The sequence below is a fragment of the Talpa occidentalis genome, unplaced genomic scaffold (assembly GCF_014898055.3).
Source record: "Talpa occidentalis isolate TD23 unplaced genomic scaffold, MPIMG_talOcc4v2.1 talOcc4.12, whole genome shotgun sequence".
Lineage (NCBI taxonomy): Eukaryota > Metazoa > Chordata > Mammalia > Eulipotyphla > Talpidae > Talpa > Talpa occidentalis.
The window spans coordinates 19,664,885-19,689,189 of record NW_023601212.1 but is presented as its reverse complement, the minus strand read 5'-3'; the positions used below and the strand labels follow the sequence as shown (position 1 = coordinate 19,689,189).

The 24,305-nt window shown below is 52.7% G+C and overlaps 1 long non-coding RNA gene across 1 annotated transcript in view; it reads left to right on the top strand.

Annotated features, from left to right (window-relative positions):
* LOC119240766 (uncharacterized) overlaps positions 1-22,401 on the top strand; it is a 33,089-nt gene extending 10,688 nt beyond the window's left edge. Inside the window, exons 3-5 of the long non-coding RNA XR_005124188.1 lie at positions 2,526-2,673; positions 5,339-5,513; positions 22,171-22,401. This is a non-coding gene — a long non-coding RNA (uncharacterized LOC119240766). The remainder of the gene's footprint in view (positions 1-2,525; positions 2,674-5,338; positions 5,514-22,170) is intronic.
* Positions 22,402-24,305: the final 1,904 nt, after the last annotated feature.

Sequence of the window (24,305 nt, the reverse complement as noted above, 5' to 3'; positions counted from 1 at the left end):
TCTGTGAGTGCCCCCACCTCTGCTCTCTCCCTCTGCTCTCCTTGCTCCTCCAGTTCAGAACTTTTGTTCTCATGGCGGGGTGGGGGGTGGGGGTGTGTGGATGCAGGATGGGGTAGAGGTGAGGAAAGCTGAGAGATCTCTTTTCCCAAACCTGTAGTGTTTTGGTAAAAGCTGTGCCCAACCCCCTCAGGCTTGCTGTTCCCTGCTGCCTGCTGCTCTGGACCGCCACCACCTCCCCGCCCCCCCCAGCACCCCCAGGAACAGGGAGCTCTGCAGACTTCTAAGCTGGGGCTGGTGTCTCCTGGCACAAAGAGGAGACTGCACTTCTCCAGCCACCCCATTCCAGGACAGGGAGCTCAGTCACCCCCTTCTCGCTTGAGAAAAATCCTGCTGGGCTCCTGGAGACCAGGCAGTAAATTGGAATGCAGCAGTCACAGTTGAAGGCAGCTGTAACTCTCATTAAAGTGACATCAACCCCACCGCAAGAGGATGCTGTAAATCCAGGGAAAGGGGCATTCATCCAGGGAGAACCGCAGAAGCAAAGAAAAACCCCATAAATAGAGGAGACATGGTGTCTGGAACTAATGATGAGCTGGGGGTGGGGAAGGACTTTGGCCCCGAGGAGGGGTAGAGGGTCCCCACAGGGCCCTGAATGGCCAAGGGTAAGGGCACAGCCCAGTACCTTCTGATATCTGATTCTCTCCTGGTGCTGGGAGCAGAGCTGGCTTGAGTGTCTGGGGGCTGGGGGGGGCGGGTGCTGGGGACACAGCTCTGTCTCTGGGCTTTCCCAGGGAAAAGAGATGTTGTTGGCTTAGGCTGCTGGGATTTTTCACGGGAGGAATCCGCTGTGGGTGAATGTTTGGGCTTACTGTTGGCTGCTGTGATTCAAATCCTGACTCTGCTCCCTACTTCCAAGCTGCGGACCTTGGGAGAGCTACTGTGCCTTTGGAAACCTCAATTTCCCTCTATGGATAAACCGGAAACGACCCCCCTCCCACCCAAGCCTGGTGCAGATGGACGTGTATGGCGGATTTCTGGCAGTCTGGGTGTTGCATGTGGAAAGGCTACATGAATGAACAAATTCCTGCAACCCTAGAAGTGGGGGTTTCCTTTCAGATCAGTTCCTTCTGCCTGTGTCTGGGTCCATGGATTTACTGACAGATAAGGAGCAAGTGAATGAAATTTCCAGGGCTTTGGATTCTCCTGGGATGTGCCATAGGAGATGGAGGGTGTGGATGGTGGTATTAACTGCGAAGACCCTCCTTCTTTACCTTGGGGAATCTAGATCCCTATTAACAATTGTCAGTATTCCAGAGCCTTTCCCTGGAGTCCTCCTGGACTTGCTCTTCACCATCTGCACCAGGAGCCTTGGTCACCCTGTTGGGAGGCCACACCGGCCTTTGGCCTTTATTTCCTCTCTATGGCTGGAGATGGTGACCCTAGTGGCCTCCCTGCCTGAGGAAGAATCAAGGCCTTGGCTGCCTTGAGGGTTGAAAGAAGGAGAAGGAGGGCTGTGGACCCCCCGGATGCTCTTCTGTAGTGAGCTTCAGAGTCTCCTGGAGGGCCTGTTAAATTATGGAGAGCAGTCCCCATCCCTAATGGGGGCTTCAGCGGGCCTGGGGTGGGGCCTGAGGAGCTGCATTTCTAACAAGTTCTCTGTGACCCCAATGCCAATGGCTAAAGCGGCCTTCCAGATTTCAGCTGTTCTCTGTTATTGCAGACCTGCAGCTGAAGCCAATGGGGTGTGTGCAGATGTCCCAGTCTCCTGGCCCCCCGAGGCCCATTCACAGTTGCACAAAGTGCTGTTCCAGGGCCCTTAGTGGAACTCGGGTTCTGTACTTTTAACAAGCTCCTGGATCCTGCTTGGGAACTACTGCCAGAGAGGGTGCTGGCATCAGAAATTCAGTCTCCTTTGTGGGCTCCCCGCCTCCTCCCCACCACCAAGGCTTAGCAAAAAGGGGGTAAGGAGAGAAAAAGACAGGAACTAAATTGGGTGAAATGGTCCAGACCGGAGAATCTAGGCAACAGGAAAAGCAATATAACCAGGCTTCTGAAACACCTACAAATAATGCTTAATGCTCAGGGAAGAAAATGTGATTTACCTCTGGAGGCCAGACAGACACGCTGTGGATGGAGGCAGCGCTGGTGACTTAGAGGAGACTTCTGGGGCACATCTCACTCACAGGGGAAGCCATCTTATAGCCTGTCTTATAGCTTTTTCCTCAGAATGCTTTTTCTCTGAGCATTCTGGAATGACCATGGGAAGAAGATCCTTCCTGAACTTTTGTCTCCTGTGACCCAGACCTAGTAGAGGTCCTAATGCTACAGCTGTCCCCTTGCCCAGGAACAATGCAACTGCAATGGCACGAGGAAGAGAAGAGCACCCACCTTGCTTTGGGTGGGTTTTCATAATAGTGATTGGTAGCTCCTGTTAAACTTTTGGCGTCAGTTTGCAAAGTGGCTCATTGGGGCTCGTCCTGTCACTTGGAGATTCTCAACACACTTTATCTCCTTCTATTAACCAGGTCCTTGCGTTGTGAATATGAGCTATAGACAACATGGCCTTCCCTGTGAGGACAGGGCTCTGGGGCTTCGGAGGCAGGTGTTTGGAAGTAACACCTGCTGAAAACACCACAAGGAATCAGAAATCTCTTGTTCCTAACAATGTGTCCGGTGAGTAAAGAAATTGTCCTCGCTCCACTAAGGTGAGGTACCTGGAATAAAACAGTCACGGGGGTCAGGAGCTGGGGTACAACGTTGGCCAGCCTTGGCCCAGGAAGGAGTTGTCACGAGATCCTTTCCTCCAGGCCTTGGTTGCCTCACCTGGTGGGAAATGTTCTTTCAGCCCCAGGAGGAGGTATGTCTGTGACTGCTGTCTTTTTCTTTTCTTTTAATCTTTGTGAGCAAAAACCCCGCAGTTGTACTTGTTTTCTACAAGTCGTTTTGTTCGTTGAGGTGTTTTCCTGCTGAGAAATACACACTCTTATTTTCTTTCTTAGCAAAACATTAATTATCCTACCCAGTAACCTTTCTCTTGGGCATTTTTTCTTTACCACCCCCTAAGCTGTTGGGCACCAAGCAATCTCGGCGTTTTCCTGTCATCTCAGCAAGCCGGCTGCCATGTCTGCAGAGCTCTGTCCCACTTGGCTGGGTGCGATCCCTCCTCCCGGCCCACAGCACCCAGCGCGGGCTGCTCTCCCAGAGCTTCTCATGCTGGGTGGGAATCATCTGTTTACATCTCTGGGCGTCCCCCATGAGGCTGTGAATGTACTCATTTCTGTGTTCCCAACACCCAGGATGGTGCCTGACATGTAAATGTTTGCTGCAGAAGCAGACGAATGAATGCAAATAAAGGCTGGGTGAAAGAAAGGATGGTTGGTTCATGGAGCCTGGGTTGAGAATTTCAACTGCCCCTCTGACACCCCAAAGCCCCGAGCTCTGTCCGCTCTGTGTCAGGGGCATCCTTTGCTGTCCCTGGCACGTGGTGAGTCTCAGCCTCTGCCCCTATCTGCAGCCTTGCTCAGCTCCCAGTCCAGGGGCCTATTCCTTAGGAGCCCTTTCTTCTTCCTCAGGCTCCCCTTGGCTAAGAGGAAGATGGGACAAGAATTCAGACCCTTGAGTCTGGGATACAAGGACCAGAAAACAAAAGCAAAGCTTAGCAAATATTTAGTACCAGCTCCTCTTCTCTCAGTTTAAAGATCTGGCAACTAAGGCCAAAGACGAGATGTCTAGTTCAAGCTGGCGAGCAAGTAGAGCTGGGACTCGGACCCCAGGCAGCCTCGGAGAAACAGGAGCCTCCTAATTAATTCTCCATAAGGGGTGTTTCTAGCCCTTCTAAAGCTGTTAGGAGGAGGGAAGGCCTCCTTGTCCCCACTAGAGCAGCACCAACTGCTCCCCTACTCACTTGATCCCCAAGACAGCCCCTGCAGCAGGCAGAGTGGCGGTGCTTGTCCCCATATTACAGAGCAGGACTCAGTGGTAGCAAGTGAAATGAATGCCCAAGAGAGCAGCGCTGGGTAGTGGCAGTCAGGCTGACGTTCTGTGTCTCTGACAGAGTCCAGGGCTTGTGTCCCCTGCCCACCAATCGGCGCCATGGGGGCATCCCTTCTGCTGCTCTGCCCGGTACCTCCAGGAGCGTGAGGGATCTGACCTGGTTCCAGCAGAGATGCCCTGCTCCTGGGGGCATCTCTCCTCCAGGCCCAGGCCAGGGCTCTGCTTCTCCCTGAGGCCTCTCCATGCAGTTCTGGAGCTTTCTGCTCTAGGACTGGAAGCTGGAGGGCTGGTGAGTCTTTAGCTGTTAGGATGGTGGGGTTTTATCTGCAGTCTTAGCACTGGGGTTCCTATGAGCTGGCTACTAGCTGGCCACTCATGGGCAACTGTGACCTATTTGGTATCTGCAAATCACAGCAGAGCATTCCTTGACTATCTACGGAGTATAGTTCATATCATGAGGCAGGCCACTGTTGACCTGATTATGTGACTGTCTCCATGGTGGTCTCGGGATAACCCTGCCTGTGATAACATCAAATACTTTGCTGATGCAAATGTCTCTTGACTTATGGCCACGATGTCCTCTTCTCTGACCCTCATAAAATTTTGTCCTCCATTCCCATCCCACCCCCTCATACCATTGTTGCATGATCAGCTTTTACTGGCCTGTATGTTTTCAATAAATGGCATGAGAACGTCTGCTCAAGTAGCAGAGTCTTGCCTTGAAAACCTGCTCCACCAGTGTTGTGTCCCTCATCGCATTCCCTCCGCTACAAAGCTCCTGTCACAAGAAGAATACATCAGCCAACCTTTGGAAGAAGACATGGACCACCCCACCTGCTTCCTTGGTCTTCCTGGGGGTGTCAATGAAACATCCCCAGAGCTGTCCTGCCCAACTGGGAAAGTGGACAGGTAGCTCACAAAAGGATTCTTTCAGCCTGCCTCTTGGGCTGTTCTCTAGCCAGAGGGAGACACGTGCGCTGGCTTGATGGTGCTTGAAAGGGTAGCAGAGGTTGCCCAGCAGTGATGAAGCCACTTTCCTCTCCTGCAGGCTGCCTGCCTCCTTCTCCTCATGTCTTCTGGAGTAAGGCAATGCTGTGGCTGCTCCAGAGAAATGGATTTTCCAAGACAAGGCTTTTGCATTTTGCCCTATGTCCACCTAGGATTGGCTGCTGCTGGCTGGTGTGAGGGTGAAGCTAAGGAGAGAAGACTTACCTGAGTTCATTTGGTTTATGTGACCAGCTGTGTTTGTCTGTCCCACCTGTACCGTATATGTTATATTGTTCTAATAAGGTTTATATATAAACCTGCAATACTAAAGGTCATATACTTGCCTCCTTTACTACAGAGTTTGCTTATCAACTGGCTACCTCTGAGGCCTGGAGTGCCCTCAGTAAGGGCACCTGCTCTCACAGGAACAGGATGCCTCCCGGAGAGGGGAAGTTTGCAGCCCACCTCCCTCAGCTGGCTTTAGAGGCCCAACACCACCCTCCTCCTGCCACACTGGACGCCACGTCTGACATGTGAGGCTCTCTCCCTCTCTTTCCCCTTCTGTCCTTCCTCTGCCCCTGTTCTAAGTCACAGACCAGGCTGTCCCTGGATTATATGACAGAGGTGGAGACAGCTCAAGACAGATGTTCAGGGGCCTCCCGGGTGGTGCAAGGGGTTACGTCTCAGCTATCCACAGCCACTGCAGCATGAGTTTGATCCCTGGCCAGGGAGCTAAATCTACTGTCTCGCCTGCTCAGCAGTGTATTTCAGTCAATCCGCCTGTTCTGCTCCCTATTCTGTCTCTGGAGAATCCTCTCACCACCCCACAACTCTGGCCTACACCCCAGCTCTTGTATGCATAAATAAATAAAAATAAATCTTTAAAAAAAAAGTTCAAATAAGCAAGGTCACTTCAGATAAGACAATGAGAGTTCCATGAGGATGGGACCAAGGTCAAATTCTTCTCCCCACCCCCGTGACCTCTACATAAGCAAATGTTCTCATAGGTCAAGGCCCGCCCGTGTGCACATACTCCTCCAGGAAGCCCGCCTGCTTTCCGGGGCGGCCAATGTTCTCTCCCACTCTGGACTTTATCCTTCTCCCTGGCAGGGCACGTGGTGCAATCTGCATCCCATCCCTCCACTGAGTCCTAAGTTCCCTACAGGCAGAACAAACATCTCTTTCAGCCCTGCCCCCCACTTGCCTGGCACATGCCAGGCACAGAGTAACTGCTCTTAAAAGTTCGCTGGGTACGGGGACAAGGGTCTCTCCTATCTCAGAGGGCAAAGAGGAAAGGGGTGCAGCTCCCGGTCATAGGTGATGGAGCGGGATGAGGAAGAGGCACAACCCATGGGAGGACTTACCCCTGGGGGAGGGGGCTCAGCCAGATTAGGTAATTGTAGGACAACAAGAAGTCAGAGTCTTTCAAACCATTAACAGTTTGCTTTTTTAAAACAATTGTAATTTTTTTTTATTGAAGTAATGTTGGTTTATAACACTGCATATGATTTCGGGGTGTAGGTTCACACTTCTTTGGGTGTCTGCTACCAAACCACACACACCACCGAAGTATTCTGCTTTGATGAGGAGTCTAAGAACAGTGTGATTTGGAAAGGCCTAGAATTGCGGGGGTGGGGTGTGGTGGAGGTGGGGGAAATTTTTCCTGGTGTATGTACTTTGAAGATGAGGGGGTCCAGGATTGCTATTTGGGGGGGTGGGAGTGTCGTGCTAGAGCATATGGCTTAGAGTCTCTGTGTGGTTGGGGGTGGGTGGTGTGGTGTCTGTGGTTGTGATTCTGAAATGTTGGCTTAGGAAGTGTGAAGGAGCGTGTGTGTGTGTGTGTGTGTGGTGACAGCATGTGTGATTGGGTATCGGGTGCTCTATGATTGTGTGTGTGTGTGTGTAGGACATGGGGATGTGCCTGAGTGTCCTTCCAGATGACCCAGTAAAGGTCTCCCCCACAGGAAGAGGGTTGGGGAGACACAGAACTGGGGAGCTGGCATCTTTGCCTACTGGGACTTTACTCCCCAGGAGGTAACTGGGGCCCTGTTGAGGATCCCACAACTGGAAGCCATCAGAGCCCTTCCCCCCTGCTGGCCTCTGGGGGGGTGGTCTTGCTCCTTCCGCTCTCCCTTAATTTGTGGTTCCCTCCTTTTTGAAGCCCTATCTTCAAGGCCCATCCCCATACTCTGACTTACTGCCCAGAGCAGACACCAACATATTTCTGTGTCTCCTCTGGAAAAATCCTGGGAGGTCTGTTTATGACTGCAGCAAAGCAGCACACATCTGTGCACAGTTTAGCTGGGGTGGCTGGAAACTCAGGAGCTGGAGTTTGCAGGAATTCGGAGTAGGTCGCTGGTTTCTCATCTCTGCACACTGGTCGGTCAAGCAGAGAGAATGCACGTTTCCACAGAGCCCTGCGTGGGTCCCTGTGCGCACAGCCACCCGTGCAGATGTGCGGTTTCAGGGCGAGCAGGGCGAGGACACATACTCCCAGCCGCGGCACACTCTGAGAACAACCTCCAAGGCCGTTCCCACTCACACACACAGGGCCTGTGACACGTGTGTGACGCCTACACCTCCAGACACACAGGACAACACACGCTGACTCAGCACACCCACGCAGGGACACGCGACGCACGCAGAAGTGTGATTCATTTCCAGCCACCTACGGAAACCCACCCTGAACCAGGCCACACCTGCCCATTCAGGTAACAGGACAGGCCTGCCCTCCCCTGGGAGAGTTGGGTACTCCCCAGCCTGGGACATGCCTGTCCTTCCCTATCCTCTGTGCTCTCCCTGACAAAGCCTGCCCTTCCCTGCTTTTGGCCCTGGGCACCCTGGATGCAGGGCCCACTGGGTGGCCCTGAGTTGTCCTCAGCACCTGTGAGGGCCAGTCTCTGTTGCCTCCTGAGAAAGAGGGTTTGGTCTGGAGGATGCCAAGGCCCATCTGTTGGGATACTCTGGACTTGAGGCCTGTTTCTCTCGAGCCGACTGGGCCAGAACAGGCCCCTCTGGGGTAGTAGGACACCTTGTTCTCCGGGAGAGCTGGAGGAAACTGGGGACAGGGAAGAGGGCTCCAGGTGCCTCTGACAAGCAGAGGAAGGCCGCTAGGAACTGTGGCTGGATGTGCGAGAGGGGACTGAAACCAGAAGAGGTTGCCCAGTTGTGCAAGGGTTAATTAACCTGGGCTGCTGGTGGGCAGTGTCAGCCCCCCTGCTGGGGCTCCAGATTGTTCTCAGACATGGGTCTGCAGAGGGTGGGGGCCACCTTTCCCAGGAAAGCCCAGGGCTGCAACGTTTGTCTCCACCCAGCTCTAGTCCCCCCATCTGCACTGCAGCCTAAACCAGACTCCCTGGGGAGCTGAGCTAAGGCTGTGGGCTGGTAAAGGTGCCCCACTACCATGTGCCCCCTCTGGAAGGCAGGGGACCTGTGTACCCCCTACCCTGACCTGCTTCTCCCAGTCCTGTACCCCACAACTCTTGAGAAGCATGGTGAGTTCTGGGGCCTCTCATCCACCAGCCCCCCGTTCCTGGCCAGGAAGTCAGGGATCCCCATTACTGGCCCTGAACTCCGGCCTCCCTCACTCATTCCTTCGGGCCTGTTCTGGTGGCTGCCTCTTCATTCTGAGCCAAATCAGGCCTCCCAGATTCCAGCAGGACTTCCTGGTCAGGACAGGAATTTGCTCTTTAGGGCAGATGGGGGTGGGGTGGGAGAGCAGGTCAAGGAAGGGGGAGAGGGCAAATGGGAAATAGTAACTAAAGAACTGGCTCAGGAATGGGAGGTGGGGAGCTGTAGGATGCCCAGCGGAGCAGTTGCAGCAGTCTCAGGGACAGAGCTGTGCTTTGCCCTCCTTGCTTTGCGGGAACCCACTTTAAGGCCTTCCCTGGCCCACATGGGCATGAGACCTATGAACTTGGGCCTCTCCAGCACTGTGTCCCAAACTCCTGAACTTCTCAGGCCATACCACAATTCTCCAGGGCTCTTGGTGGGGCAATCCTAGGCCTGGGGTGCTCTTTTGCCCTTTCATCTGAACATGGCCATCTTGGTACTTCTAGATCCAAAGCGATGCCCAACTTCGTGGGCCTTCCCAGTTCCCCCTGGGGCTCCCCTTAGGTCTCTTCCCCCCTTCTCTTTCCCAGCCGGAATCATACCTATGCTCAGCTTCCACTCCTTATTCTAGGGATAGGCATACAATTTTCTAACCCAGCCATGGGTAAGAAACCCCCTCAAAACTCCACTGGAAGCCTCGAGACACTTTCCATCAGTTCCTGTTTATGAGATCTGGGCAAGTTTCTTTACAGCTTTGCACCTCAGTCTCTTAAAAGCAAAATGGAGACCGTCCAGGCACCCCTCATCCCAGTGGGACATTGTGAGATCAGTGTTTGCTCAGTGCCTGACTCAGTGCCTGATCGGGCAAGAGGCTCCACGTGAATGATCATTCCCTTCTCCGCACCCCCCTTTTCTCTTTTAATACTATTCAATGCAGAGAAGAGCAAGCTGACCTCAGTGCCCCAGGATGAAGGAACATGGCCTCGATTCAAGGGCAAAGTACAGGAGTTTTTGATTAACTCAGGAACACCATGAACTCCCAGCAGCCCAGCTGTTGTGGGTGGGGTGGGGTGGGAGGGAGGTTGTTGAGGGAAAATACAGGAAGGAGAGTGAAAAGCACAGAAATCCAGGGAGGACAGGAAGGCAGGAAAGGCTGAGGCCAAGGCCTTCTCTCTGGCCTGGACATTTCCACCAGGGAAGGGCAGCCAGAGCCTGTGCCCGAGGCTCTGTGAGGGGCTCCAGATGCTTCCCTCCTCTGGCCCTGTCTCCCTCCCCAGCCCTGGCTGCTGCATTGTCAGATGTGTTTCTTCTGGTTTCTGCTGGAGCAGGATCATCCTGGCTTTGGAGGGGAGGCGTTGCTCACCTTCTGGGTCAGTGTAGACATAGTCACGTGGACAGAGCACTGGACAGGGGTGGGAGCTGGGGGGTGGGGAGGCCCAGAGCCTAAGGAGCACAGTGTTCCCTAAATAATCTTGGGAGTGCTCACATCTAGGGGGCCCCCCAAGGATCATGGAAGCCCCTCCTCTGTCTTCATGCCAAAGGGCTCTCAACCCAGCCCAGAAAGGCCAATCCTGACGTCTCTGAGGCAGCTTGGTCCTCACGCCGGGCATCCTGGTCTGCACCCTCTTCCAGATTTCTAACCTGAAGCTTTCCTGATGGTCAGAGAGAACTCTTTAGGGTCAAGGGGTTTTTGAGGACACCCAGTAAGCAGCTTGTTTCTCTCCCTGAGGATAAACCAAACTTTGGGAAGAGTCTAAAATGCTTGTTTTCATCCTCGCTCATCTAAATCTCAGCCCTCCCGGCCTCCTCCCCACCCAGCCTCCTGGGAAAATCCCCAGTTGGCCCTTCTAGTCATGCGAAAGAGGCCATGATTCAAAGGCAGTGGGCAAGAAGGAGGCCACAAGCGGCAGCCAGAAAGAACCAGCCCTTTGTGCTAGACTGGGGTCCTCGGGGGATGAGAGCATTTTTGGCGTATTTGGAAAGATTTCTTTTTTATAACGAGCAGCAGAGGAGGAGGGGAGGAGGGAGAGCCAGAGGTCAAAGGCAGCACTTGGGAAAAGAGGAGGGAGGAGCGGTGAGGACCGGAGGGAGGTTAGAAGAGCCAGCAGACAAATGTAAAAGCGTCAAAGGAAGAGAGGCGGGAGACAACAGGGAAGAGAAGAGAGTCCTTGGGACAGATGGGCAGAGCGGTGCCAGGTGGATCTGCCCCTGCTCACCTGCCGGGGGGCAAAGGGGTGCGTGAAATGGCAGTGCCAAGACAGGGTTTTATTTCCATTTTACACATCGGGAAAATGAGACTCCAAAAGGGATGCCAGGGGATCCTCGCTCACGCTGACCAGTGCCCACACCTCTGGGCACTGAGCACTTTGAACACAGCCTCTCATTTAATCGTCACAACCCCAAGGAGGCAGAGTCAGTCTATCAGCCCCACCCTATAGCCAGGGATGGATTTCAAGAAGTTAGGCCACAGGGCCTCCCTGGTGGCACAGTGATTGAGTGCTGGGCTCCGAGGCTGCCCGCAGCCTCTGCAGCGCCGGTTCAATCCCCGGCTACTGGCGAAGGTCCCACATGGAGCAGCAGACCTCTCCTGCCGCGCCCGCTGCTCCCCTCAGCAGTGTACTTCGTCAGTCTGCCTGTTCTGCTCTCTGCTCTGGCTCTGGTGAATCCTCTCACCCTCCCGCGCTTCTGACTATACGCAGTGCTTATATAAACAAACAAACAAACAAATAAATAAATAAATCTTAAAAAAAAAAAAGAATTTAGGCTACTTGCTCATACCTAAAACAGTGTCAGCAGCCCAGCAGGGGAGAATGGCGAGGCCTGTGGCTCACTGCATAGCTAGGTGGGGCCAGGTGCAGGCCAGGAGAGAGGGAGAAATCACAAAAGCATGAACAAGTGAGCATGTGTAGGGTGACTCTTGGTCCTAAACCCACATGGATATTCTGGCTATAGACACCCAGGCCGGGGTCTTTCCTTCAGGGCCAGTTGAGAAAGTCCACCTAGAACACATCTCCCTCCTGCTTGGGGGGCTCTTCCCATGCCCATCCCACTCCCTCTGAGACTAGACAGGGCCTGTTTTTGTCTTTCTTCAAATAGCTGGGCCCTGATGGGTCTAGGAAGCAGCTCCACTTAGAGCAGACATGAACTGTGCTCCTTAGACGCCACCCACCCCCGCCGCCCACCTCTCACTTCCTCTGTAACCAGCTTGACTGTCTGCATTGCCAGTCCTCTGTCTGTTTACACGTTTCTCTCCCCAAGGACCACCTTTTCCGGCCTATGCACAGCAGACACCATCCCTGCACTGGACACAGCTGAATGATGGTCCTGGTCTTTCCTCGATACTCAAGTTCATGTGCTCACAAATATTTTTAGCACATCAACTGGCGCCTGGAGTAGGCAAGGAGCCAGGGAACACAGTCCCTATTCTCATGGGGCTCAACCTAGCAGGGGACATGGGTGAGGGAAACTGGGGAGATGGAGGAGGGACTCAGTGATTACATTGCATGGTGGGTGAGGAGCCTGGGGAGGTGGAGGTGGGGTGGCAAGTCCCCAAGGGCTTCCTGGAGGAGGTGGGGACAGATTGTCAATGCCACCAGATTAATTCTGTCTGGCCTTTTTCCTTTCCCCACTCTTATAGCTCACTTTTGGGGGGAAATAAGAGTTCATTCATTTGTTAATTCATTTGAAAAATAGTTATTGCCCATCTAATGTGTGTCAGGTTCTGTGCTAGTGTTTAGGAATTCAATGCCGAGACCTAGCCGCTCGGTTCTGAAACCCCCGGACAAGAGGCAGAGCTGGTAAGAGCAAGCAATGGCCCCACAGAGACCACTGTGGGATGCCAGGCAGCCCTCTCCCTTGAGCCTCTCTGCCCACAACCTTTACAGAGGCTGGTGGCTTGCCCGAAGTCGTAGGCCAGGAAAGGAGAGGGGGGAGCGCGAACTGTTCTCAGGTCTCAGGCTTAAGCCCCTATTCTTGGCTCTTACTTGCTTGGTTCTTGCAGAAGGAAGGGACTCAAGGGGGGCTTGCTGCCTACGGTGTGGGGGGCTGCTAGGTTTCCCCAGGGAAAATTTCATGAGTAGACTGTTCCTTCCAGGCCACAGGTGGAAGGTCCTCTAACTTCTCTCCCTAACTTGTAGGTGTGGCCGAGGGAGGGTCTGGGAAGAGGAAGGTGGTTGGGGATACTCTCCCCTGCAGGCCCTGGAGGCTGGGCCAGTGCCAGCCATAACCTCCCAGGCTCCCAGGCTTCCTCCTTTCTGGTCCCCTCCCCATCTTGCACCCGAGCCTTCTTCTCCCCCTTTCCAGGTCCCCTACTTTACTCTCCTGGTCCCCACTTCTCTCTTTCCCTTCCTCCTGCTTCTTCCCACCACCCTCAACCTTTTATCTTCCCTCCTCTTCTTCCTCCTCCTCCTGCTTTTCTTCTTCCAACTAATTGCTTGAGGGGTGAAGACCAGGTCGACTTGTGAAAACTCTTATCCATCGCCATGGTGATGCTAATTCAAGCTGAGTTCAAAGGAAATTGTTCCAGTTAAAACTAACAAGCTGGAGTTGGGGCCCCAGGAAGGACCAGTGCCAGGAGGAGCCAGAAAATTCAGAAAAACAAACTGGTCTGAGGCTCCCCTCTCCTATTCCGCTGCTGCTGCCACCGTTCCCAGCACCCTGCAGACCTGCCCGAGCTGAGAGGCAAGTGCAGGGGTCATTTCAGGCAGCCCCCTGCCTCAGGCCAGACTCCACCCAAGTCACCTCAAACAATTGAGCAGCATTAAAGTCCTCCCATAAAGTCCTTACCCAATCTCCCTCAGCCTGCGGTTCTGGGGTTGAGCCACTCTTGCTTTTGAAGAGTCCTTCACGGCTCCTACAGAATCTTGCCCTTGCTTTCTAGTAAGCGGGGATTGGAAAGGACCTGGGCTACAGCACTGAGCTGGGGCTGGGGCTGCTCTGGGGTGTCACGTCTGCTTCCTGGTACCCTCAGCATCTCTATTCTCTGGGCTCCAGGGAGGAGAAAGCTCCCAGGGCAGAACCTGCTTAGAGCAGGATTTGAGCGCAGCGAGGTCTGGCTAGTGGGGGGAATGACATAGTAGGTCTGGAATCAGGGATGGGGGGTGTGGGGACGTTAGAGGGTGGAGTGGGGGGTTTGGGGAGAGACTCCTAAGCAATGAACAGGGGAGTTCTTGGGGACCAGGTACTGGGAGTCTCTGGGCCTTCCATTGTGTTCAACTGCCCTTCCCCGCTCCTGGCCTGGACCTCCTTCTGTCTCAGCTATGTCACCTGTCAACTTGGAGACAGGCAGGAGCCACATCTAGTGTGTCCACAGCAGAGGACCTGGCAGGTGGGCTCCGCCTAACAGCCCTCCCCTGGTCTGAATGGGAACCCTAGTTCCCTGGGAGATGGAAGCTTTGAGGTCCACCAGGTGAGGGAAACTAAGGTAGCCTGGCTTGGGGAATGTAGAGGCAGGAACTGGACACAGTGCAGGTTTTCTAGGATCCCATGCAGACCGGGTAAAGGAGGAGTCCTGGAGCCCTCAGTGGTTTTTGTAGGCTTTTCATTGGAATTTACAAGGCATATGGCAGGCAGGGGTGCTGGGGGGCCAGGAGGCTGTCAGGCCTACCAGCCCCCAGCAAGTCTTCACTCTATCTGGGCTCTCTGGCGTTCTCTCTACTTCTCTCTCGGCTTCTGCTGCTGCTGGCATCTCCCTGACGCCGCCCTTAAAAGTTCAGTCTCTCAGCCCAGGTGCCCACTTCAGGTGCCCGCCATCAGGCATGCATTCAGGACCACAGGGTTCCCTCATGTATCCTAATGGCGGGAGGGCAGAAAAGCCTGATACCTTTTACCTACCCTACAGGGAGCCAAGGCTCACGATGCTGTAGAACCACCAGCAGAGCCTTTCTGGGGAGACTTGGTAGTTCAAACCCATTGGCTGCTAGGCCCAGCTGTCCCCTCTGACCTTCCATGAGGTCTGGTGCCTTTGTTCAAGCCCCAGATTGGGTTTTTTCCCTTGCCTTAACCTGAAATATCATCTGCTGAGCCTTTCACGAACTCAAGAGCTAGAGTCAAGCAGGAGAAATTCCCTGAAGGCAAAGTTGGTCTGTGCTTCTAGCAGAGTCCTGGTAACACAAAGCAAGCTGCTAGTAGAGCTTCATGTTCAAAGGCAGGAGTAACCTGGGGTCCAGCAGCCCTCTGAGAGTATGTATGGGGGGGGAACACAGGAAGCCAGAAGCCTTCAGATCCACTCTCTTCCTCAGATGTGTGGGGAGAGCTTGGGAAAGCTCAACCACTTTGTTCCTCAGTTTTTTTAAGTGTGACAAAAGGATGCTCATTGCTGAGCCATCTGCCTCTCCCAGACTGGGGAGCAGAGCCACTGAGCCATAAAGGGCGGTGGCACCCCACCTGCATCAGGGCCGGCAGCCGGGCCCTTGGGTGGTAAATTGAGGTTCATGCCTGGCCTGTGTTCTGCACACCTGCTCTGGGGATACACCCACCTGGCTGTCCCGAAGGGAGAGTTGGGTGTCTCTGGGTTGCAGATGTGAGATCCAACAAGGAGGGAGGAAGTGACTCAGCACGGGCCGGGAAGGCCCAGGGCCAGGCCTCCTACTCCCCGGCCAGCGTGTACTGCGCTTTGTACTCAGCCCAGGCTTTCATCCCAGCAGCTCAAAGCCCCTTTCAAGCTGAAGCAGCCCTGGGAGTTGCTGGGTCATTATCTCAATTAACAGGAGAAAGCTGGGCCCTAGCCTGGTGGAGGCAACTTTCCCCTGAACAAGGCTGGAGTCAGGTACCCAGGAAAACTGCCATCTCCTGCCCCAGGATTCAGCCCCACGCCCTGGGCTGCAGGCACCTATTGTAGGCAGAAGCAAGAGTTGGGTTGATTTCTCTGCATGAAGTGGGGGATGTGCATGGGCCTGGAGGCTATATTTACAGGGCTGGCTTTTTCAGGGGCAGCGTAGAGGAAGCTCTCCCCTCGATGTTGCTAGTGGAGAAGTTGCATAGCTGTGCTTTTCCAAGTGGGAGAAATGGAGTAAGAGAGAGTGGAGAGCAGCTGTCAGACTCTGGGAATGGATACCATCAGCTTTGGGGGGGAATCTGCCATGTTGGGGGGAAACCATGGGGACTCAGGCCTTGGGGACCCTGAGCTGTTTCAACCAGTTGACCTCAATGAGTTTCTCCAGTCCTTGACTGTTAAAATACTCATGGTAGCCAATCAACCAATGATTGCTGAGACTCAGTGTACCTAGCCTGAGACGAACAGATCAGAGTTCTAAATGAGCTGTGTGATCTTGGGGAATCGCTTTAACCTCTCTGAACTTCATTGGCTTCAATGGCCTCGCAGGGTCCTTGGCTCAGCACCTAGCATGTAAGAGGTCCCAGGCCTAGGACTATTGCCAGGGAGAAAAGAATCTCAGAGCAGAGGGACTAGCAGTAGCCTCCTTCACTTCCCTCCAGAAACAAAGCACCACGAGAGGAGGTGAAATAACCCACATCACACAGCCAGCAGTAGGGCCCAAGGCCCAGGATGCGTTTCCAAAGGGTGTCCATTCCTTCCCTTCTCGGCTTGGATGAGGCAGCCTGCCTGTTTGCTGACTCAGGGTGGAGAAGGGCTGAGCTGTTAATCTCAGCAGCAGGAATAAGACGCAGAGTGAGGGTGGGGTGTCGTGGGGAAATCGGGGGCAGAGGATATTGCACAAGGAAGAATGAGCTGGGGGAGCAGGGAGGTCTGTTTTAATGAGACCGGAGAAGAGGAGAGGGGCTGGCTCCCTGGACAGAGGTTGCCCGCCCCCGTGATGACACTGCAGGGATCAAAGCTGCCTGGGCATCATTCCCTGGGAACGGTGTAACAGTGCTGGCCTACTAATGCCGGGGCTTCTCCCAGGGCCTGCTTGATGTCGCTGCTTTGGCTGCCCGCACACCCAGCCCACCGCCCCCTCTCGTTTCTGAAGAGGCCGGTTCCAGCCCATGTGTGCTCTCCACACCTCTGGGTTGGGTGGTTGACTCAGGCCTGGGGCTGTTGTCCAGGGACGCCTGTGGCTGCAGACCATCCGTGTCATCAATGTCAAGCTTCCAGCCTCAGCCAACACCCCTTCCATCTCCCCCTGCCTTTGAGTATGCTTCTAGACTCAAACTTACCTGCTCAATAACCTCAGCATCTGACTCTCCATTTTGCACTTGGTCTTGGCATAGACTGGGAAAGCGAGTACAATGGGTCTGGACATTTTCAAGCCTAGTTCCAGGTTGAGTCCTCCACCTCCCTCCATTGGTCTCCATGCTGTCTCCGGGGTGGCTGTGTGGTGTGCCAGAGAAAGGCCCAGGTCTGCCTAGGGTTTGTCCTTGTGGTGGGTTGGTTTTTGTTCTGGCACAGGAGCTGGGGCTGGGGAGAAGAGGAAGCACGCCAGAGCGAGGCAGCTGGGAGAGTCTTCTGGCCAAGTCTGGAAGACACATGAGGGTGTGGCTGGAAAGTGTTCTTAAGAGGTTGGAGGGGACTGGGGCTTGGGATCAAAATCAATCATAAGGAGGAAAAGAATTTGAACTTTCCTCTAGGGGTTATGAATTCTGGAGAATGTGATCTTCAATATGCTTCTTAGTTTCTTATCTGAGGTCCTAGAACATTCCCCCTTCTCAGTTCCCTGTCTCCCTCTGCTCATATGCCCCTATTCCCTCTCTCCTCCAACCTCTGGCTCAATATTTCTTTTGAGCTTTTTTGCAGTTTTCCGATGAGCATAAATGCCTTCATTTTGTGGATGAGAAAACAGACCAGAAAAAAGCTCTGGAAACTTACTTATAGACTCTCCGTCAGTAAATGTTAACCCTGGAATGCTGACCAGGTCCACCTGGCTCTAATCCTATTCTCCTTCCATTCCATCCACATGCAGATGAGCGTGGTGTGTGTGTGTGTGTGTGTGAGAGAGAGAGAGAGAGAGAGAGAGAGAGAGAGAGTGTGAGAGAGAGAGAAATAGAGAGAGAGAGAGAGAAAAGGAGGCAGAGAGAGAGAGAGAGAGAGAGAGATATTTCCCAGAATGCCTTAAAGGATTGTCATGTTTGTCTCCTCCCAACTTCTTTCCCTCCCTCCTTCCTATTCTTCCTTCTCTTCTCCTACCTCTTCCCTCTCTCCCCTCTAGATGACACAGTGGGCCTTCTTTCCAGGCCCAGGAGGATCATCCATGCTGGTGTTTGTCCCCCTGCAGCTATAGGACACCAAGCATCAGCCTGACTCTGTCTCAGGAAGAGGGAAGTGGTTATGCAGCTCTCCCTGGCACACTGCAATCTTAGTACCCTGGTTGGGTTCTAGGTGAAAATGTGAAATGTTTAAAGAAAATAGAGGAAGCAGGAGGGTTAGGGTGCCTGTGGTCTAGGCTTGGCCTGGCTTTTTACTATTATAGGACTTTGGGCAAGTCTGCAAACTTCAGTTTCCTTGAGTCTATCGTGGGAACCCATGCTATCAACCTCCCAGGAGCTGGATTAGAAGACATATGGGCATGAATATGCTCGACAAACTCTAAAGGGTCAAGTCATTCATAAATGTCAGTTGGGGGAATAAGGAATGTTTGGGCATATCCGTCCCTCTCCCCACCAGCCCCAGCATCCCGATGGGGAAGATATAAGAACAGCATAGTCTCCATAGCCCTGTCCGAAACACAATCCAACTGGGTGAACTGTTCTCCACGACAATTCTTATGCAGAATGAACTAACTGGTGGCCTTGCCTTTCATCAAGGAGATATTATGAATTAGGAGCAATCTAATGCGAGTCACTTCAGATGTGAGCGCTTTTAACCACTGATGTGGTGACGCTTCTACTGCAAGCCAAGCTCGGGAATGAGTGATGCTTTCTCAGATAAGTTAATGCTGGAGTTATTGTTTTATAAGGGGCAGGGTCATAGACAACTTGAGAGGAGAAAGCCCTTCCTCTGATGAGACTAGACTGTTGGCTCTGGGGGAAAAAATGTATGTTCACCATACCTGGAGACGTGACTCTTGGCCAATGAGGCTCTCGGCCATGGTGGTCCAGGTGGATCCTGGGCAGAGTTGGGGAGCCCTCATTGCTCTCTTTTCTCACAACTGCTTCCAAGACAAGTCTCCATGAGCATCTGGTCAAATTCAGGTTGTAAAGAAGGGAGGGAAGGAGTTGGGACACTGGTCCAGGGAACTTGGGAAAAGGAAGTGAAATTGAAGAGAGAGACAAAGAGGTATGGGGCAGGGGGCAGAACCCCACCTCCCAGTCAATGTCTGTTGGGTCTTCTTTCTTTATTGGAATTTGGACATAACGAGTTCACTTTCCCCTGATGCTGTATTGCTGTTAAGATCCACCTGATCCCTGAGTGAAATGAACAAATATACTTTGCATATCTCTATTGTAGGGTCCTAAAGAAGACCTTCAGCAAAGAACAGAACTTTTTCCTTGTTTTTCTGCAGTGGATTTGCTGAAATGGGCCTGGAGGAGCACTGGCTTCTGAAGGGCTATCAAGTGGCATTACCATGGTTATTGGCAGCAGAAGAGGGGTCCAAGTGTCATTTTGTCCTCTCCCCCCACCTTAGGCAAAAACAACTAGCTTGATATTTGGTTGTCATACTCTTTCCCTATATTTCCAGGGATCATGATATTACATATCTCTCCACCTACTCATCTGTCAGTCCATCCATCCATCCATCCATCCATCCATCCATCCATCCATCCATCCATCCATCCATCCATCTTTTATTGAAAGATAAGAATCCTTTCCTTTAAAAATTCATGGTATATTCCTTTCAAGGGTTCCAATGCCTGACCAGCAGGAATAATTCCTAATGTCTATTCTAAATATGTAACATCTATGTCTGATGTCTAACTCCTAATGTCTTCGTGTTGTAAATAAAGGCAGAAGTAAAACAGGTCATTTGGCTATTCAAGCATACGTGAATGCATATGTAATCCACAAATAGCTTTGAATATGTCCTCTGCTCTGCTGTATTGGAAAAAGTACCCTTTATTTAGACACGCTGCTGACCTTCCAAGCTCACTAGGGACATTTCAGGGCTGGGAGATGAACCAGATTTGAAAATGAGGTCAAATAAGGTACATCGGTAACTATAAGCTCCCACACACCTTCTGTTTAAAGATCTCAAAATACCTAGTGGTTTGATCATTTTCTAAGGGAGGAGTTGGGTGCTGAGGGTCCCATCCCACTTGGTAAAAGCCAGGCCCCAGAATTCCTAATCATTGACCATGAAGACTTTCCAAAGGAGCAGGTCAACAAGGCTGGCCTTTTTGCTTGTCTGAACTGGCTCCCCAGGCCTTCTCTTGGGTTTCAGCTCCCTTCCTTAAAGCCTTCCACACCTTCTTCTATGACAAAGGGGGAAGAATTGGGCTGAGGAGTGGGACAGGAACACCGCCAATGAACTCTCAGCCTCTCTTGATTCATCAAAGGCAGGCTAGCTGGTTGTTGGAAGAAGAGGGGACAGAGAAAAGAGGGGCAGAGTGATCTTCAGCTGGGAAGGTCCAGAACTCTCATTAACGTCTGACACCTCCAATAAAAGCTGCATATTCCCCAAAAGCAATTTTTAAAAATCCTAGCTCTTTGAAGCTCAGTGTTTAATTGCCACGCCTCCTGTGCACTTAACAGGAAACCAAGCCCCTTGGCTTCTCACAGGCCTCCTATCTGGGGCAATTCCCAGCATTTGAGGCCCTGTGCGCTTCTTGTAGGTGGGCAGGACAGGGCAACCTTGGTTCTTATAGAACAAAAGGCAGCTGTCCCCAGGGGCTGTGTCTGTGGTGGAAACAGACTTGGAGGGCAGGAGAGGCTCAGTGCTGGGTGGGAAGAAGCAGGCTAATATTTTGGGCACTGGAAGGTAGATAGGATTGAGAAATGTGGCTGAGCCCAAAGCCAGCATTTTCGAGTCTGGCTTCTCCCCACCCCACCGCCCCCATTCATTGAATTGAACAAAATCACATACGCAGATGCTAAAATAGAAATACACAGAAAAAAATTATTTGGAAAAAAAAGAAATTTCAGAAAAATCTCTCTTGCTCTAGACCACCTGTTTTCCAAGCTGAAAACAACTATTAATAATTTTTGTGTATCATTCAGAAATGTTCTACGCTTTCTATGCATTCTAGCTCTCGTTCATAAACAAGAACATGTTATCTCTACCCTTCATCTGCCTTGTTCTTCACAGTGTATCTTAGAGTTCTTAAGATAAAATGATTTCACTGATGTACACTAATATTCACTTACAGGCACGCGGGCATCTTCCTTACCTGCTATCCCACAATGTGGATATACCACGCTTTATGTGTCCCATCCCCTAATGATGGACACTTAGGTTAAGTCTTTATTTATAACCAACAGCTGCCAGAGGCAGCCATGTGCCCATCTGTGCAAATATAACCCATGGTAACTTTCTAGAAGAGGAATTCCTGTGTCAGAGACACGCACCTTATGGTGATAGCACTCAGCTTGTTTTCTGACGAGTCAAGAGCGTGTCCTTAAGATGGGAGGACTGGTGTTCCCCATCCATCCCTCCTCTCTCCCAACCCTCCCTGACCTCCTTACCTGCGAATGTGGCACCAGGGTGGGACAGTTTGGGGCACGCAGGAAGAGAGAGGTTCTTTGGCAGAATGGTTGACATCCCCTAATGTTGTTTGCTGGGCTGGGCACTGCTTGCCTACCCAAAACAGAGTCTGGGGGACTGAAGAGGGACTGTGAAGACCAGGGGGTGTCAGCTGGGCTCTCCCACAGAGCAGAGCCATATGTTAGCCTGCTTTTAAAAAGCTCCCTCAGCTTCCCAGCTCTGCTAAGCACATTGCAATAATGCTCTGCTCATTTGTGTGGTGGATTTAATTTTTCAAAACCTTTTGTGACCAGCATTTTATTCCAATTTAGCTAAGAGGGAGTCTAAACAGGTATTATTGTTTAGGTGAGGAAAGTGACACCCAGAGAGGGTATGTGATGGGGTGAGGCCATTAAATACTATCTTGTCTGAGAATTGGGAGTGTAGGGTTCAAGTCCAGCTCTGAGTTGTTAAATGTGTGGCCTTGCTCCCTGGTTGAAGCATTTAGTCAAAAGGATCTCCAAGTTCCTTCCTTCCCATTGGGGGTGTCTGAGGACCATGCAAGTTCCTGCAGTTAGCTTAGGGCAAACTGGACATGGCCTGTTCAACTAGCTGCCTGCTCATGATTCAAGGGGTCACACGGCAGTTCCCCCATCATATGGTAGCTCTGAGCTGGTACCAGGTCCTGATGTGGCATCTAGAGGGAGCAGATGGCCTCACTCTAGCACATGATGGCACATCCTCCAGAAAACTTGGAATGGTTTTGACGGTGTGTGGAAAGGGGGTGGTTCTCGATACTGTGGGCAGGAAGGCAGAGCAGAGGTGGAGTGGATGGGACTGGTGCAGGCTGCTTAGAAAGAGACCCCTCCTCCACCCATTTCAAGGGCACTGTCGGGAGAGGCCCACTGCCCCATTAAAACCCCTGTAATTCATGCCATCTGCCCCCCATAAAACCAACCAATCTCCAGAGTTTGATTCTCCAGATGGCCTTGGGGCCTAATCAAAGCCAGACCCCCTCCCTGCCTCCTCCCCTCCTACCAGTCTCTTAATAGCCTTCAGCCTTCCTGACTCCAGGGAGGTGAGGAGTCCTTAACCCCTTCATCTCTGGCTTCCTCTCTCTCCCCAGGATCTCTATCCTGCTGCCCTTTTCAACTCCCTGGACTGGGATCACACAGAGGAGGTCAATGCAAAGTCCAGCGTGATTTCTTTGGAAAATGACTACTTTGGAGCAGGAGGCCTGGCCTCCTCCCCTGGGGCCACCACTCACTTGCTGTGTGGCTTAACCTTGTGGGGTCTCAATTTCCCGCTTTGGCATATAACATTTATATTGTAATAAAGAGCTTACAAAACGTTTTTCACCAACATACATACCCTCATTTAATCTTCCAAAAGGAGATAATTATGCCTCTTCTAATTGCCCTCATAGGGAATTCATGAGAATGTGGGTTGTGGAGACCAGGAAGCCCCAGCCAGGTCACCGATTGCTCTGTCAGACTGGGGAGGGGGCCCTGGAGCAGGGGGCAGGAGCCTGTCTCCAGGCGGTCAAGGCCTGCTGTGGGACACTGCGAGTTTCCCAAAAGCTCCTTGCCCTGGGGGTACCTGAGTCTCCTGATGGACATGAAGCTGGTAGGGAACTTGAAGGTCACTAACGGGGTACATGTGGGGAGTGACTTCTGTTCCAGGTCACTCACCCAACCCAACCTGGTGGGAGTGTGTGGGTGCTGACAAGCCTCACATTTGTCAAGAGTTAGCCTGTCTTCCTTGAACACAAAATGAGAGGACATGCTAACTAAGAGTGGAAGGATTTAGGCCAGACCCTTGAGGGGCCAAGTCAAAGGCAGCCAGGGCCCTGGGGTGGCCGGTGGAGCAGGGCCGTGGAGACACCTTGTGGTGAAAATGAGGAACTGCAGTCTGCTTCCCTGGAAAAGGTGCTGGGGCAGAGCTAGGGCAGGGACTTCCCACAGGGACCTCAACTACTCCTTATGCCAGGGCTGGGTGGGAGATGTCCCAGCGTGGACCATGCTACCACTTCCTAGCTGTGTGACCCAGGCAACTCACTCGGACTCTTGGAACCTCAGTTTCCTCACCTTGAAATGGGACACTTCTCAGGGCTGTGTGGGACGGGACCACATCTCACCCCAATGTCTGGCCTGTGAGAAGGGCTGGGCTTGCCACTCATAGAGGGCATGCCTCCTGCCCAGCCCTGGCAGTGGAGCAAATCCATGGCTCAGTCACATTCTCCCCCTGAAAGCAGCACCCAAGGCTCTCTGGGGAGTGATGTGAGAGCTTGCTGGGAGGCTCTGGCAAGGGAGCCCAGCTACTCTAACACCCTGACCTCAGAAGAATCCATCTCTAGTGGGGGGTGGGGAGTGGTCATTCTCCCACCAGCAGAGCTCGAAGCTTCTGGAAGGACGCACCTGCAGCAGTGAGGGAGACTCTGACTAGGCAGCCAGATCAGCTGAATCAGCCCTGTGATCACTAGTGACAGCTGGCACAGCCAGGTCCCATCCCTAAGACCATGTCTAACCTTGGGATGGAGAGGGCATCAGCTGGAGCTCGCCTCTGGTGGGCAGAAGAGCAGTGGGCCACGCTGGTTTTCGGGCCAACCCAGCTGGGGCATGAGGTCTGGCTGCAGGTAGAACCTTCCTGTTTCCCTTCTTTGCCTTTCCCTGACCTTTACTCAGGACCAGGCAGCTGGACCAGATGGGGGAGTCTCCCTTCATTTTAAAGAGAAGTGACCTGGCAAGACTGAACTGGCAAAGGGCAGTGTCGAGGTTGGGTTGTGGGACTCGTTTCTCCATCTCTGGACTCGGGCATGGCTGACAGCGCTAGCTTGTGGTATCCATGCCCGTATGCAGCTTGTGGTATCCTTCTACTCCTCCAAAGTCTCTCCATGTGGCCGCTCCTGCTTCGGGGATCCTTCCTGGGGGTCCTGCCTGGACTGGGCAGTAGGCTCCTACTGGACTGGGCAGTAGGCAGGGGCTGCTTGTTCACCTGCTCTTTTTCTTCACTGTTCTTGGTGCTCTGTGGATGGTCACTAGGGGACTGTGAGGGAGAAGAGGGTGCAGGTGGCTTTGTATGCCTGAGTTGCTCTGGTGCCCAGAGAACTCAGGAGAGCTGCCACCTCCCTTTGTTTCCCCATTTTGTCTCTAAGAGGGGCATCAGGGACGTCCCCTCTTCCTCTGGAGCTGTCGGGCAGAATAGGCAGCCAGTCTCAGGTCCTGTTTTGATTCAGGTCCCTGATTGCGGGTGTGGCTCGGC